The sequence below is a fragment of the Lepisma saccharinum genome, chromosome 10, assembly GCF_977018435.1.
Source record: "Lepisma saccharinum chromosome 10, izLepSacc3.1, whole genome shotgun sequence".
Classification (NCBI taxonomy): Eukaryota; Metazoa; Arthropoda; class Insecta; order Zygentoma; family Lepismatidae; genus Lepisma; species Lepisma saccharinum.
Window position 1 is genome coordinate 10,653,365 of NC_139238.1, and position 18,363 is coordinate 10,671,727.

Sequence of the window (18,363 nt, forward strand, 5' to 3'; positions counted from 1 at the left end):
TTTGATATTCCCGAGAGAACGAATAAAATAATGGTCCCACAAGCTTAATGCATTTGTCCTTGCCTCCTACGGCCATCCTGGTAGTGTTGCCAAACCTGATGTGTATAAAAGAGCTAATTTCACCATTAATAGAGCTAAAGATGACTTTCAAGGAGCTATATTAACGGAGGCTGCATAAAGTGCCTCCTAGGGTAATTTTAGGTGTCAGAGGGGGTGGAGGCGCTGCTATTACCGTTAGCTTTAAAGTGATGGCAGTTTATTCTTAATTTTCACCGCCTAGATCTGGCGGCATCACCCATCTCAATAATCCACTGATGCTCATATGATCGAAAAGGATTCCCGGATAACAATATGTCATCTTCACCTCCGACACGGCGCTATATAAAAGTAGCTGGGGAGGTAAGAGGAGGTGGGTGATGCAGCCAATATAACAATATCACGTCACGTGCAAAATGTACACTCGTGGCAAAAGTTGGTCCTTGTGGACCGGAGCCACTGGTGGCATCATAGTGGGGCAGGGGGCGGGTGCCACAGTTCACAGCCAAACGAGTGCACGAAAGAGCAAGATCTGATTCCAAAAGAGCTAAGTTGGCAACAGTGATCGGCAGCTAACACAGCGAGAAAGACCTAGGGGAAATCGTCCCTCTCCCCCTTAACAGTGGTCTCTCACGATGACATCTCGTTGCAAGATGGCTACTAACGTATCGTCGTATGAGTAACTCCTAAAATGAAGGTTTTAGTCTTGGTTAAATAAACTCCTCTGAAGAGCTATATTTGGAGTCAGATCGATATATCTCCACTTCTAATTCTTAGCAGTAAGGTGGAGACACGTCAGACATATCCCTAAGAATACATTATTTCCTCTCTTCTGTAAATTTCATAAATTTGATGTGCGTTACGTCCCTCTGGCTCTCACACGACGATATGATTCCAGTTTTTGTAGTACTCGTATATTTGTCCAAAATTCTAATTCCTGTACTTTCACGCTTGAGATCATTCTATGTCTGATCTTGGGTTCAACCACAAAATTTAAGTGAGGCGTTTTTCGAAATTTCGTCTCCTATCGAATAACAGCTTTGATATTCCAAATCTGAAAAATTACACCTGCTTAGAAATTCTTCTTCTAAAACATTCATATGAATCTCAATGCTTCTGATGTCTCGATACTTGCAATAGTTTCGTGGTTACTTAAGCTTATTAAACTAGAAAATATCTAGACAACCACAAAATAAAAGATTTACAAGGAATTCTAAGCAGATGTAATTTTTTTTAGATTTTGGAATAGGAAAGCAGTTTTACGAAAACAGCTTCGCTTTCCGCGACCAAAAGTTCAGCCAACCTTACCATACGAAGACGGAAAAGAACACACCTTTCCAAAGTTGAGAAAAGTGAAATTCAACCTTCCTTTCATCTGATTTGATGTTTGATTTGTTACTTAACGTCGCTGTAGTGCCACATTTGACTAATCGCGACGATGAGGATGACTGGCGATATGATGAAATTGATGACGGGACACTCACAAAGAACGTTCATGACCAGGCCGGGATTCGAGTCCGGGACCCTTGGCTCCGCTACGGAGGTTGGCTCTTTCATCAGATTAGCGTCTGTTTAATCGCTACGGTAACCATACATGAGCACGTACGTATAAGGAACAATACAAAGGGAGTTCTGCGGTTGTGGGATCAGCACAACAATTAGCATAAGCAAAAGCGCGTGGGTGGCGAGTGAAAGCTCTCTCCCAGGCACCGGTCACGGGTGGTCGTTTCGTCAACGCGCCTGGAAGAGACTGAAAAACCTTGCTCTGCAAGCTAAGCGGCTTCTTAGGTTCCCGTAACTATCTGAAAACGCATGATCTTTTTCGCACGTGCACATTTCACACTTGCTGACCGTGTAACAGACAATAAGACTCGCTTAGCATTCGCCTTCTAGATTACCTTACCATGCGACCACTTGACTTCAAAACCTCTTCCTCCCGATTCACTCGTCTGATCTTCACTCTCTAGATGAAATGGTAGACACGCTACTCGGCAAGACAAGAAGTAGAGTAAGGTCAAATATGCTACTTCAAGTGACAGACTAGAAATATGAACATCATTCAGGTTTAAATGAATGGCTTATAAGTTGGGGTTTGGACAATCCAGGTTAGAGTTGCAAGATTGGGGTTCAGAAAAACCGGAGTACACGTAGTCTTGGTCGTGTTTTGACCATATATCACCCATCCTGCAAACTGACTCCACGGTAAGTATAGGTGTGTTTCACCTACGTCACAAACTGTTGTACTGTGGGATCGAGCAGCCATGATTGTGGCGGGTGTTTGTAAACATCCGGAATTCAAGCGGGCGGGCGGGATATTTGAACCTTGTTTACGATGGTATACTTTGTGCAATATTAGGTTGTTTAGGTCTAACAGGCACTCACGTTTATCCTAGAATTTTCCGAGAAAGACAGAAGGTGCAATTCACGGCACAGAATTTTCCGATTGTTGATTAGAATACGCCGTCGTGGCGAGAATAAATCATGCCAACATTAATGAACAAAACAAACAGTACAGAGCTTCTTTTCAGGTAAGTTCATATATCGCATTTCTCTGTGACTTTTAGTACAAATGCATTGAACTGGTGTTTTTTTATCATACTTGCAAGTAGGGTTTCCTTGTTATTTGGTAGAAAGGTGTTGATAAGTTTGGTGATAAAAATGATAACATTCAAAGTTAAATTCATCTTGATAATAATTGAGCGCTTGTACTTGATTATTTATATTAATTCGTTAACACAAACTGTTATTAATTGTTAACCTATTCATGAGAAAAGGTGCCGGTAGTAGGTTTTGCCTACTATCAGAAAAAAGCACTGCTTGGTTAAAACATGTTAATGAAATATCAAAGTATCTCAAATTGATTGATTTATTTTACTTCGTTTTTCTGCTATATTTGACTATTCGTTAAGATCAGTCATACCCAGACCGAGATTCGAATCCGGGACTCCTAGCATCATAGTACGTTGTGATAATCACTCCGTCATTGAGGTCTGCATATCCCAAATTGTTAAAGCAAGGAGTGAAATTACTGTTTTTCAACAACTCAGCATTTCAAATTACCGTGCTTGAACAAAAGTTAAAAGGAAACACAGAAGATAATGGCCGAGTCTTGGAATTTTCAGTTAATCTGTACTCAAGGTCGTCGATGACCACTTTCTCCCACCCCGAGCGGGAAACATAGTTACTTACTGGATGTAAATATTTCAAGCAGAATCAGAACCACTAATAAATATGAAAATAAACTGATTCCATGTAGCTGGTTCAAGTAAATAAACACAGGAGAACTAGAGTTGGCCTTTTCGTTGCATTTTTATGCAATGTTACCGACATTTTACACAGTAGGCTACTAACAACAAACGCATTTCGAGTGAATGATTCTTTTAACTGTATTTTGGCTATTTAGCGTCGAGTTTCTGCCACTTTTGGCTAATCGCGACGATAAGTGATGATTAGATGAAATGGATGAAGGTACAATCACAAATAACACCCATTTACGGGACTCGAAACCCGTGAAAATAGGTGGGGGTTGCTGGTTTCAGCAGAAGCGTGCACCATTCTCTTCAGAATGTTCGTTACACCTTCTCCTATCAAAGAGATTAAAAATAACATATATATCGTAATTAATACCAGCATCAATGTAATTTTTAAATTATTTTAACATGTTAAGACTTGCAAGCATGAGTGTAGTATGGGTGTGTCTAGGCATTTGAGTAATAGCTATGTATAATTTGTGTTTAAAGTATTTACATGTGGTTGAGCGGAAGATAGAGTACGTCACATACTGTACTGAAATCACACATTTTTCTGTCGTCTCTACATTTTCAGATCGCACAGAAAGGTAATGTTTGGTGAGAAATGTTACGTTTATGGTACAGTCACGGATAGTTCTGGGTTGTTAAGATTCCATGAGCGTTAATGGGATAATTACGAGCCAGAAGTGTCTGTGACTGTACATACGAGCAATTTGGCGGCAATACATTTCACTTAGAGGTGCAAGGCTCGACTTTCTCGGTACCCACTCAACTATCATCCACGTAGTGCACTCCGAAAGAATGGCAATATTGTAGGTTAAGTACGGTGTGGCGCCTAGATTTGCAATCAGGAAATTTTAGCCCTCTGATATTGTGTTGGTCTTAATCTTGAGCAAGGAGTTTATCTCCGCAGAAGAGGTTCTAAGAAAGATTTAGCTCTGTTCTTTGTTTTGTGGCAAATAAGACTAAAGCAGACACACTCACGCAGCCAAACTCTTAAAATCGCAACACATCTCCTACGGTAAGTTCATTTCCACATGCTTTCCAACTGACATTAGCGAGTTCGGACATCCATTTCCAACAACACAGTTTCCACTTAGTGCATCGTCAGTTAACTGTTCAGCAAACACTCACTCAAGTTTAATACATGCACCGGACATTACACACAGAGGCCATTAAATCAAGTGAGACAAATCGGACCGCTACACATATGATAAAAAGAACACGCGAGGCAGGCACTCAAGGGCTCCAACAAGAATAAACAAACGAGGTGGTGCAACGTCCCTGACATGAGCATATTAAGATTAAAACAAATTACTGCTCGCGTTCTAGGTCATTACAGAAAGCACTTGATACAGAAAAAGCACCAGAGTCAAGGACGACCACTCCCTCTCGGACAGTTAGCCATTTCCTTTAGGCTACCAAGCGATCATTGCCCAAGCACCGTCACCTAGCCGATGCCGACATAATACTTGACCACTGTACCAGTTTAATTTTATCTGATACTAGAATTAAAGTGGTGCCGATTTGAGGGAAGGCCTCTCTCTCCTCTTAATAACCTGAAGAGGGGTCAACTACGGGTCCCCATCAAGGACCAATATTCGCAATTTGTTAATTTCTTTATGGATGAGGTCCGCAGTGGTCCAGTCGGTAAGGTCCTACGTGGGGTAGCTTTATATTTTATAGTTACAATAGAACCCCGATTATACGTTCCAGAATTTTAAATTTTCCCGCATTTTAAGTTTTTTCAGCTTGCCTCTTTGTCCCCCTAAGAAACGTAAAATCGCGGTTGCACTGTATACACATACATAGTCAGTAAGCTCTTTTAGCATGAAGTCTTATTGATGGTACGTTCGGGTGACGGCAGAGAGAGAAGGAGTTCATCACAGTCTCACCCACCACGAAAATAATTTCAAATCGATTTTATTATTGTAATTTAGCGCCGCTTTTCTGCCACTTTGGCGTATCGTGACGATACGGATGAGTGATCATATGATGAAATTGATAAAGCCACATTCGCAAACAACACCTAGGCAGGGATTCAACCCCGGGACCCTTGACGTCGTAGCGCGCTGCGCTAACCACTCCGTCACGGAGGTCGGCTCATGTGGAATCTACAAGGTACTATACTGTATAATTGTTCTATCAGCCTACACAATTTTTTGCTTTAAAATATAAATTAATATCCATCATGAGATAATCGGAATAAAAAAAGAGGTTAAATCAGGAATCCACTTTTTGCGCAGAATTGCTGAGAACTGAACATTTTGAATAACTACGACGATATTTCAGACAGTAATAATTGCAACGGTAACAACAGTACTTGTAATAATTATATCTGATTTTGTACTTAAAAATGCAAGTGCGTGTGTGCTCGTGCTATTAGAATGCACCAATTATTTCGCACTGTGAAGGGTGTGACAGTTAATTAGCATAGAGTGTGCAGGAGTAACAATTAACCTCGCAGGAGAGAGAGAGAGAGAGAGAGAGAGAGAGAGAGAGAGAGAGAGAGAGAGAGAGAGAGAGAGAGAGAGAGAGAGAGAGAGAGAGATAGAGATAGAGATAGAGAGAGAGAGACAGAAATGACACGCCCATTACTTTTACTTCAATGAAATATACTCCTGAAATTATTTGCGATTTGATTTGTTACTTAGCGTCGCTCTTCTTCCAGTTAGGCTAATCGCAACGATGAGGTTGAGGGATGATGTGATGAAACTGATGAAGGGACACTATTAAAGTACGACTCATTGCCAGGGCGGGACTACAGGACCCAGGTCCCTTGTGATCATAGCGCGGTGTGCTAACCACTCCGCCATGGGGATCGGCTTTGAGATTATTTCTGTATCGAAACTCGAGGATCTGTTCACAGGAACAAAATATATATTTGGGGCAAAATTCAGCATGTAACAAGCTTTTCAAAACATTTCTCAAAATGTGAAAAGTGAATGTATCCACCAGAAATCGTCACATTTTATCACTAGAGCTTGATACGCTCAAGACATTTCTAAATCTTGAAATAACAGAAAACGAGTCTTTCCTTCCGACATCAACGTTCTCTTAAGCACTCAAGATGACCTACAGATTCCTGTACCAACACGGTTATCTACGTCAACATAAAAAAAATGGTTATCGCTGGAGCCCGCGTGGTGAGCAGGCTTCAACACAGAAAAGTTGAAAATCACCTCACACGCTGCTTCCAGGTAGGAAAATTACTCAAAGTCAGGACACTCTCACTCCCATTAAGTTGTCATGTCCCATTTACATTACAGAAAAGAGCCGACACGGTTGGATGCGGGTCACAATATATATATATATATATATATATATATATATATATATATATATATATATGCAGACAAAACTAAAAATAATTCAGGCCCTTTTCCTCAGGGGGCAGCAATTTTTTATTTATTCTTGGAAATACGAGTTAAGACAGCCATGAATCCAACTAAGATAAACCTACACAATTTGAAATATAATCTTAATTTCTTAATTAATACAAGACTGCACTAAAAATAATTAATTCTTGCTTCGGAGTAGCCTAAAGAAGGCTCAACTGGTACCAGCATGCATGACAATGCAATACATTGTAATGTATGGCCGACTCTACCATATCGCTGCAGATTTTAAAATTCGGCTAACAACAATGATGGCATGTTTATTATTCTGATATTTAATTATACATGTGAAACAGAAAACGAACAAACATTAAAAGATTCAGACTGTATTTGTTATTTAAAACAAGGTAATGGGAATAATTTGTACAAGAGAACTCGAAACATGAATATATAAATGTATGAATTTAAAAAATCAGGCGAAAGGTGAAAATTTTCAGAGAACCTTTTGATTTTAAGTCGACGATGTTCCCACTACGTCATGTAGGAGACATGTATGAATGCGCCTGTTGATATGAGTTGTTGTTGTTGAGTTGGTGTTTTAAGTCCATTTTATGCACAGTAAGGCTAATCGGGACTGGACCTAGTTTTCAAGTGGGATCCGAAACACTTATGCCTCCACCGGGTATCGAACCCGGGACCCCTTGATTACAAGGCGAAGACGCTACCACTGCGCCATCGGGGAGGCACCCGCCTGTTGATATGATTTCGGTTAACAAAACAGATGAGGGGTATAAGGGGTGACCTTACACGCAGGCGCCCAAAAGTCAGCCTCACTTCTACGTAGTACACCCTGGGCTGCATTTTGCAGAGGAACGAGGCTCTGGCGACTGGCACTATGGCCAGTATAATTTTGTGTGTTGTCCTGTTTTGTTTTCTTTCTTTTTTCCCCCTTGTGCGTGCTGAGTGCCCCTTTACAGCCTCAGCTTTTAACGAAAGTCTGGATATTTTAATATTTTAGTAACACGACACTGTAATAATGATATTTTAGTTATGGTAAGCTGCTGGACCCCGTATAATGTGTCGGGTGCAAGATAGCCTAAGTGTTGATGCACCCACAATTTTAAATTCATAATTCAAAATTCAAAGAAAACAGATGAGAATTTTGGCAATATCTTGTAGGACGCCATTCAAATCTCAACTCTCATTCCCGGCCGCCGTGGCGGAGTGGTTAGGGGTTAGTGCTACGACACCATAGGTCCTGGATTCGACTCCCGGCCTGGACATGGATGTTTGCGAGTGTCCATTCATCAATTTCATCGTCACCACTCATCCCCATCTTTGCAAATTAGCCAAAAGTGGCACAAAAGCGAAGTAAAATAAAGCAAATCAATCAATCAACTCTCATCCACGTACTGGACTCCGCACAAATTGCATTATTGTACGTTAACTATATTGAATAAGGTTGCCTTCATGCGCTGTGAAGTTTATGAATATATGCTATATCTTTCGAGGACTGGAGACGAGTCTTTGCTAGTCTCGTTACCATCACCGAATCATACCACTCGAGCGAGGAAGGGGAAAAAATATTCTTCGACTTCAGACCTGCCTTGAACTGGGAACAAAAGGTCTGTTTTTTGAAAGTAGCCTGCCTGAAGTAAGTGGTGCGGGACAAGTGAAATGGCTGCTATTCACTTTGCGCGGTGAGGTTGCAGTGTTCCTTTAGGAAGCGCGTGTGACACAAGCAACTTTTTTTTTCATTCCACCCCGGTTCGCATTGCCCTCGCAACTTTCAGTGTGCAATGTGTTTGTGCAGAGTGTGGCAGGGCAGGAGCACCTCGGCCTGAAAACTCCGAGGAGTGAGGAAAGTGAAGACACTCAGTGATTAAAAAGGTGATGCGAAGGAAGTTCGAATGCTTGTCTGTGAGCAGGACAATCGTATCCGGAAATTCCGTTTCCGGGTGTAGAATTCAAGGTGAGTACTTTGAAATGAATACTAATCAGATGCACGAGTATTATTAATGGAAAATCCACTCAGCTAAGGGGTTTATGAATATTCTGGAAGCAAGGAACGCACAGAGTTTACTTTTTTAATGAAGCAAGTCCACTTCCATGGCCGTGTGCGTATATATATATATATATATATATATATATATATATATATATATATATATAAACAAATGGAGAGGTTCAACTTTCAGCAGACCAAGAATAGTAAAATGTTAATAGTTATAGACCGTTAATAATAATAGTAATAACTAATACTTGATACAAATTATATTTGAAAAATGGTTAGTAATTATTATTGAACAGTTTAAAATTAATATATTTTCTATTACACAATTTCATTAAAACACAAACAATCATTTCAGTACACTAACTGCATGGAATGAAAAAAATATGCAAAACTAAATGGATCTGGTGGATCGACTACTAAAGTCTCCCCCCACAGGACCTAATATTAATATATTTGGAATTTTATTTTTATTTGTTCATAATGGTTATTCTTGTATGATAATCATAACCATGGCAATTATTATTATTATTGTTAATATCCCTTCTAAAAGTTTTTTCAACGACCTCCTACAAAAATTTCTGGCGACGCGTTTTAAAATGTTTTAAAAGTACTACGACGGGCCATATAAAAAGCCTATGTGCGGTAGTTTGGGTAACTGTCTTATAAGGTCAAGTAGGCCTACTGCTGGCGTTTCTGATTACACAGCATTTTATTTCCGGCTCGTGACACTTTTACTTGAAAACACAGTTAGTGCTCAGGTAGCCAAATCTGCCTGGGTATCTAACAGGGGCGCTAACTTTTGAAAAACATTGGGTGCGATCGAAACACTTGAGATATAAGTTCACACAAAAAAATTCATGAATCCTCCCTCCCATGTATCATGATATTAATGCACACGAACTTTGCATCCTTACGCATTTATGCAAAAAAAAATATATTTACTGATTTCAATAAGCACTCCCATCATGAATCGCGATATAAAATAATAATAATAAGAAAAAAAATATTGGTGAACTCGGGTCCATATGAGTTGGCGCCACTGGTATATAATAGCCACCGATTTGAAAACAAGATGAACTGAATTTCCTCACTTACTGAAACATCCCCGGAACATAACTTCAAATGAAGGCCGGTTGGCGTACGATTTTCAGTGAGACGCATGTGTGTGTCACGCACTATTCTGTGGCCAGGAAAAAGGTTTTATTGCTGGCTATTAACACCTTTCGAGAGTACGTGTATGGCTTTCGATTTCCTCTATCCGGATCTTGAAACGACCCGTTGTGGATTCTCCATCGGTAAACCGACCAACACGCTCGCTTTATAAGGTCACTGCGGGAAGAGGCAATGCCATGTCATGTCAAAGACTATTACTTCCTCCATTACAAACATATCTCAGGAGACAACCTCGGAACACAAAGGAAGAGGAAGTGTAGCAATGAACTCCGATTCGGGAACCTTGTGAGACCAAGTATCGCTGCTAATTACGAACAATCTACTCAGCAAGTACTCAATGGTGAGTTTAGTACTTCGGTGATTTAGCTTGCATTCGTTCGAGTGTATGCGCATAGTGTCCTGGTACGTTTAAAAGAAACCGGGGCGTCGTACTCTGGGTTAGCTGATGTAAAGATGTTTCTATTCGTTGCCAAAATTTCTGAGAAGTCCGATTGTTGCAACTTGACACACCGTGCCATGCCTCTTGATTTTACCATCATTAGGCTTGTCTGCCACGAGGAAAAAGAATTATAGGAATTTTTGAGTGTTTTAATTATAACATCAATATCCTTCATACTGTACGTATGTATTTGAGACACTAAGGTTCAACTAACCTAGGATTGACGGCATATAAATGTCATTATTCCGTATCTTGTACCTTACACCGGATTTACGATGAATTGATTCAAGGTCAAACAAAGCTTGTAGGGGTGTTGGCGATTCTAGATACAATGTAAAAGCAATTTTAAAAAAACGAAACGAACGACACACGTTATTGGACAATAAACATGACATGTAATCAGCAACACCGCCCTGTTGCTATGTCTCAATAATACTCTGAATAAAGCAATGTCGATAGGTGCAGTTCATATGCCTTACATTCGAATATACCGAAGTATCGTCGTCGTATCTATTTTTAAATGGCGGTCTCGATTTCGGCATTATAAATAGATAAATAGGTGCCACGAAACCAATGCACACATCTAGCCAACGGTGAATCTATCCCAGATGAATAATCCCGTAAATGCTACACAAGAACTTGTAAAATGATCAGATTGTTCTTCTAAAACGAGAGCGACGTTGTAAACTAGAAGGTTGGGAGTCGGGTAACACCCTCGGTTTAATGTAATTATTCTTTCAATTTGATTTGAGCCATAGTCCTGCTGAAATTAATCGTGGTTTATTAAAAAATCATAATAAATGCATGAGCACTGAAGATACTTGTTCTGATACAGGGACGCAAGCCCATTGGAAAGAGCACAGCTAATATAAGTCAATTTAGAAGTATGTATGATGTGTGTGTGTGCTTGCATGGAGATGAACTCGTTATCAAGAGCGGCAAGGAGGAGATGGGACAACCCGACAGAAGATTATACTGGCCATGATCCGAACGCTAGAGCCTGGTTGTCCTACAAGCATGCCCTAAGGTCACCCCTCTCATACTAAGGCAAGGTCAAGCTACCATGCACACTGAAACAAGCCGTGAAGACATAAGGGATACATTGGGGGTAGAGTCCCATACAATGACAATATCGTGATTAGTACCACCCCCATGTTGCCTTTACCTACCCCCGCCTTTAATAGAGGCTGGGTGAATCTCAGAGCCACTCCGTGCAGGGGCATTGTTGAAAAAAATCCCACCTCAAATCACTCATCTCGGAATGGAACCAGGGTCCCCGCGTGGCAGCCAGATGCACATCCTATTGAATTTAATATTTTACATGCTGATCGATCCTTGAAGCAAGTCCCAGTTGGGACTTAATTGAAATGGTCGCTAAATAATCACACGTGAATCAATTTAAACGAAAGAGACAAGCAGTACAGCATGTTAACCAGCGATGCATGCGCAGATATGCATTCTGACCTAGCTAAAAGATTTAGATTGCAGCAAAAGAAAAGAAAAGCAATTTCGTACTGTCAATAATGATGGGCAGAGTTACGAGAGGGGAAAACTGCCAGGCATTGCGGTCTATGTGAAAGTTAACAAGAAACGCACAGTCGAAAGTATGTTTATTAAACGTCAATGATGCGTAACGATCAACAGGCATGGAGTGTGATTGTGTGGGAGAACAAAAAAAACTAACCAACCAAGAGAGCTTTCAAAGCAAGACGCTGAAAGTGGAATTTTACAGAATGTCGCTTGCAAAAAGTCACACTTGACTGATGCAGAATAGGTGCTGTCTCATAGTTTCTATTAGCAAGTCACGAATCTAGCTGAACTGCCATACCACAACTATTAAGTATCTGAAAGACTACTACAAAGATATAATTCTATGGATAAAAGAGAATACACAAAATAGCTAAAAAGGTTGGAGGGACTATGAATTAATTCAGGAACTGCACATGCACCATTTCCGAAAGAACACACTATACCAAAGTATGTAAAATCGGTATGGAAAGATCTACTCGTATTTGTGTTTTCGAACAGGTTACCGCACTCAAAACTTCTATTTTAATTATTGCTACTAGATAACTAATGGATTGGGGGTTGACACACGCTCCACCAGCCACGCCAGAAAACCGGTTACCACAATGGTCCGTTAGGAAAAAATGACCCAAGAAAAAGGTTCTGATAACAAAATATTTGTTTAAAATAGTGGCATTTTCGCACCAGGAGTGCATTTATTTCAATATCGTCAGAATGGGCGCTGCTACTAAAAAGAAACCAGACTATGCAAGCCCGAATGAATTTCTCCCTATGCTTCAAGTGGAAGCTCTTTTACATATTGATTTTTAAGCTCTGCACGATATTTGAAAAATATGATAACAATTTTCATATTCCCGTGCATTACTTATGGAGAAATAAAAGAGCAACAACTTGAAGTTAAGGCTAATCAAATGGGAGTTTACGACTTTTCCCTACGACAAATCAAATCTTCAACGTGTCCTCTTTCGTTTCAATTGTGTTTCTACGCCATCGGATGTCTGTATTCCCAAGAGATCAAGTAAAATCAATACATGTCCACGGTCTAAAATCTCCTTGCCTAGGTTAAAATCTGATGCTGTTAAAGGGGAGCTCAGCACATGCGAAGGACAACACACAGCCCTACGGAGAATCGTACTGGCCGTAGCCAGACACCAGAACCTCGTTATCCTGCAGCAATGCAGTTACAGGGGTGTAGTACGCGAAAGTGAGGTTGACGTTTGGGTATCCCCTCTGCATCCCCTTAGCTTTACCTTATTTACGCCCCTTTCTTCCTCTGGCTAATCGCGATAATGTGTGCGAATGATGAGATAAACCAGATAAAGGAGCACTCAGGAAAGAATACCCATGCCCAAGCTAGGATTCGAACCCGGAAACTTCGGTGGTCGAGAGAGGTACAGCACACATAAGCATGCATCAATTTCCCCATGTAAGCAGTACGTGCTGAATTCTCCATCACGTTCATCTTGTACTGTGCCAAATTTGACCACAAGACGGTAGAAACTAGTTTCAATTTGTACCGTTTTGCTATTCCTCGTTTCGCAAACATTGAACATGCGTTGTGTAACACGCCACAAAAATTTGCACAGCGGTTAAACGGTTCCTTAATCCGACACACACTTGTTCCACAGAATCGTGAAAGCATTACGTTATAAATTTCACACGCCCGATCCTCCGGTATGAAAGAGTGCTCGGGATATTAGGGACAAGGTTGCAGGTCTTTGTGACAGGTTGTCGTTAGTGTTGCCACATGAAGGAAAATTTCCCTTTTGCAGGGAAATTTGGACAATTTTAAGCTAAAAAGGAAATTCCATGAAAAATACTAAAATTTCATGGAAATATGAAGCCATCAGGCTCAATATTGGAACAGATTAAATGTATTAGAGATTATTCTAGTTCCACTTCCATATTTATAATATTTTGATGTTAGTTCGTGAGTATAAGCCTAGTGTCTACTTATATTTATAAAATATTTACGTCTTCTTTCTACGTATTCGGTTAAAAACGACGATGAGGATGAATGACGTTCTTATGAAATGGGTAAATGAACGAACACAATTGTATATTCATGCCTGACGTTCTAGGATTCGAACCTGGGACATCTGGCTACAAGGAAGTATCAGTATGTGATGAAATTCTTCAAGATTTTGATTTTAATATATACGAACATGGGCCAACGAAAATAATGCTGGCACTACTACTGATATGATAGTACTAATTACTATTATTATGAGACTTTTTTACATGAAGGGAAAAATTGAACGATAAAGGGAAATTTTGCTGCCAGAGTCTGGCAACACTGGTTGTCATTGTTACACATGAGGTGGAAGAGAACTTGGTTACGGCAATCACGTTCTTGCGACGTCTGAACACCATTCGGCCCCAGAGTCGGGAATCACGGAAACGATGAAACTTCGTATCGTCGTACCACCGACACTATTTGTATCGCTCGGGGGCCAATTCAAGAGCAGTACAATGAAAAGCACGTTACAACGCTCACGTGCTTTCCAGGGAAACACATGACCCTGTTATACTTCCCGGGCATTCACCCGAAAGCAAAAATCTCTCCTTACGTATTCAGTGTCAACTTAGAGCTTGATGAACGCAACGGCCAATCAGATCGGGCAAAGGCACCTTCCGGAGAATTTCATTGGCGCTTGACGGACAGGTCTTCAGAAGCGATGATGGGCCACTTGCTCCCTTCCGAACCATCCGATATAGCTACTTCGTCAGCTGCATTTTAACCTTTCCTCGGGGAACTGTCAACAGAGCGGCTACAATTCAAATTGATTTTCAAGTCCACAGATGTGCTTAACGAGACTGGACCTACAGTTTAAAGTGGCATCCGATCCACTGTGCCTCCACCGGACCCGGGACCCATAGGGTGTCTACAATTTTGTAAAAACAAAATGCCCTGACTTTTCCACATTTTTCAGTCCTAGAACAAAAACAAACAAAAAAACGTTCAAACCAAGTCATTAGGGCAATTCCTGTATTTAACTCTGTCCAGGGAAACTCTGTAGCGAGCGAACGAAAGCAAGTCTCTGCGTTAGTAGTGACTCGAGAGAGATCGACCAATGAAAATGTCCGAGGAACGGGATTGCGCGGAGAAGGGGGGTGCAGTTAACAACCTTTGCAGCAGTGTGTACTGCTTCGCTCCGGCCACTCGCTAACTTCCCTTCTCTACCTATACGTGCGGCCTTGCCCCAGACATTCCCGGGACAGTGTATAAACATTTGTGTAGAAAGGTTACTGTATTTTAACTAATCACCAGACTTAGAATTCTACCTTCGTATGTTAAAAGTAATAACGCGAAGGGAATCTGTTGAGCAGGGCTGCGCAGCGCATACGGGTAGAAGGGAAGAACGCGTGCGTTCATTGGTCGAGCCCTCTCGGATCACCACTTGCGCAGAGGATTGGATTTTGTTCACTTGCTCCAGATACTCCCGGGATAGGGGAGCTTTTACGTAATGCTTGCCACGTATTGACTTATGATAAATAAGGAATGATTTGCTTCTTTGTGGAAACAACTTGTCCGAAACGGAATTTTCATAATTTACGTCGCTTCCTTTATTGATTGATTTGGTGTTTTAAGTCCACTTTATACACAATAAGGCTAATCGGGACTGGACCTACAGTTTAAAGTGGGATCCGAACCACTATGGGCCTCCACCGGGTATCGAACCCGGTACCCCTTGATTATCCTAGCTCTTTAGGTTAATAGTGACGGGACAGTAACAACAAATACTCACAGGTCGAGACTCGATCCCGGAACCTATAGTCGCAAGATCGTGAGTCGGACAAGTTGGCAGATAAATGTGTTTGTTCTCAACGTCACCAATCAAATATTTCCAAGATATTTGGTACAGAGATGCTGCATTTAACACATGTGTCTTGCGAAAACATCTCAAGGTAAGAAATATCCCACTGCGTCTATGGCCCACGCCCTCTTCAAACAACACTGCACCAAGGTTAATGAAGATGAAAACATGCAAACCTTGTAGGATGCAAAGATATAGAAAGTGAAAGGTAATGTGGTTAACAACAATATTTGTATAAACCTTTATCGCACCAGAAATAAGTCACCACTACTTAACGCTTTTTCGTATACATGATTTATTTTACTTTGCGTTTCTGCAACCTCTGACTAATTGCGAAGATGAGGATGATTGCTGATATGATGAAACAGATAAAGGGAAACACAAGCCCCAGAGAAACTTATACTGGTCCAGGCACCAGAACCTGACCGGTCTGCTAAATGCAGTCCGGGTATCACTTACCTCACGTAAGTGAAACACCTTCTCGGTCAATCGCCGTATTTCGTATTCTGACGTCATTCTAAATGCTTTCGTGTCAGCCTGAGATATTTAAACCTGACAAGCCTAACCTAACCTCAAGCGCTTGACGGACCAAGAAGGTATTTGATTAACGTGCGACAAGTGTAATACGTGGAAGTAAGGTTGACATTAGGGTGTATTCAGAAAGGGTCACCCCTAACGCTGTGTTGAAACCATGAGATAAATTGCGAGCCAGTGAGAGTACCCAATGTTTATGTACGGTAGCGCGACCTGCCTCAGGTTCTATAGCCAGTGGGATGACTGATTTGTGAAGTAATCAGTGTGGTATTTAAGAAATTTCCAGTGGGGGGGGGGGATTCTACTGGCTGTTTAGGGACAGCATAGGATAATGCCTTTATGCCATATAACATTTCCCTCCCACGGATAAAATTTATCACGCAGGGGGGGGGGGACACAAGTACCCAGAGGGGGTGGAATCCCCCTTCCCCACTACAAATACCATCTTAGAAGTAATGGTCGCGTCAACGCGTTGGTTATTTGTGCTCTTCAGGCCAGGGGCCACATTAAATCTCAGGTGTGTTCTAAAACTCAAACTAAGATTCTAAACACCAAACTACGACAGACTAGAACTAAACAGTCATCAGAGGATTTACATCTCTATGACTCAATTGAAAGATAATGCTGTAAAGGGGAAATGAGCACACGTCATGACGAACAAGGGGCAACACACAGAGCATTATGCTGACTGTGGATCCGGGCGCCAGAGCCTCGTTTCTTAGCATAAGTGCCATTACCAGCATGTACTACGTGGAAGTTTATCGAATTGGGTTATTTTACGTCGCTTATCTGACATTTTAGACTAATCGCGACGATGAGGATGAGTGATATGATGTGACCGCTGGCGTCGTTGCGAGCTGTGCTAACCACTCCGCAAAGGAGGTCGGGCCCGAAGTCCAACTTTAACGATTTCCGAATATGAGAAAATGATGAACGTTAGCTTCGGACGATTGTAGACGCCCAAAGCATAATAAGTTACGATGCGCTGTTCCGAAGGGGGCCTGACAGTCAGCTGACCAACGCAGCGGAAAAAAAATCACACGAGCTTCAGCCAAACACTCCATTTCACTTTCTTTCGCGCCGGTTTTCCGGGATGGATTTGTAAGTGAAAATAGCTTTTGGGAGGTTCCGGCCGAGCTGCCTTCGAAAGGCATGGCGACCACACCTTGCTCCGCCCGAAGAACATAATCCCATTGCATTCACCTCCCCCCGAGGTCGCGCAAGAACTGGTGCTCCGGTTGAGAACAATGTATGCTCAAGAAACTGTCGGGTCTCGGCATTACGCAAGCCAGGGTTGGAACAGGCCGAACCAGCCGGTTTTCAAATACCAATACAGTGAGTAATACCGTTTCCCTCAGAGATAGACACGTCTGCGTTTCCTAGCACTGCGTGAATTCTACTTCCAAGATTAAAACTTATTTCATAATTATAACTTATTTAATATGTTGCTCGCGTGGGAATAGAATGTACCGGCCGAGAGAGTAATTAACAGAAGTGTTGACGTAATAGGTTTTCATCGAATGGTGCGCAACACAGGTTTTCATGATGTTTGCACATCGTATACAGGGTGTTCTAAAAAATTTGCCACGCAAATATTTAAAAAATGAGGCGTTTTAGCAGGAATGTAGCCACAAAATAAAATATGTGGCGTGATCACACACTCAGAAGGTTATACATGTAAATGGAACATAGGGTCAAATACCCTGTATCTTTTTAAAAATGTAAGTATTAGATTGATTGATTCGCTTTTTGTGCCACTTTTGGCTAATTTGCGAAGATGGGGATGAACGATGACATGATGAAATTGATGAATAAACACTCACAAACATCCATGCCCAAGCCAGGATTCGAACCCGGAACCCCTAGCATCGTAGCGCGATGTGCTAACTACTCCGCCACGGGGGCCGGCTTGAAGGATTAGAAATTTAAACTGTAAACATTAGAAGTACTTACAACTCGACTGGTCAAAATGTAAATGAAGCCGCAATATTGCTTACCTGGAAAGATAAGAAAAAAATCCATTAGAAAATGTTAAGATTTTTAAAAAAAATTACGTTGCGTTTTTGTGTAAGTTATTCGCGACGATGAGGACGAATGACGTGGAACGTCAATACTAAACCCCGTCGGCCACATAGGCAGAAAAAAATTAAGATATAAAACGGAGCAATTAATAATAAATTATTACACTACATGGATTATGAAGTATCAGCATATTTATAAAAACAGAGGGTTT

The 18,363-nt window shown here is 41.2% G+C and overlaps 2 protein-coding genes across 2 annotated transcripts in view; one reads left to right on the forward strand and one right to left on the reverse strand.

The window, feature by feature from the left end:
- Positions 1-18,363, reverse strand: part of Naa15-16 (N-alpha-acetyltransferase 15/16) — a 225,806-nt gene that overhangs the window by 68,370 nt on the left and 139,073 nt on the right. The window lies entirely within an intron of this gene.
- LOC145993760 (uncharacterized) overlaps positions 8,413-18,363 on the forward strand; it is a 55,081-nt gene continuing 45,130 nt past the window's right edge. Inside the window, exon 1 of the mRNA XM_083129527.1 lies at positions 8,413-8,597. The gene's annotated coding sequence lies outside the window, so the exon portion shown is untranslated. The remainder of the gene's footprint in view (positions 8,598-18,363) is intronic.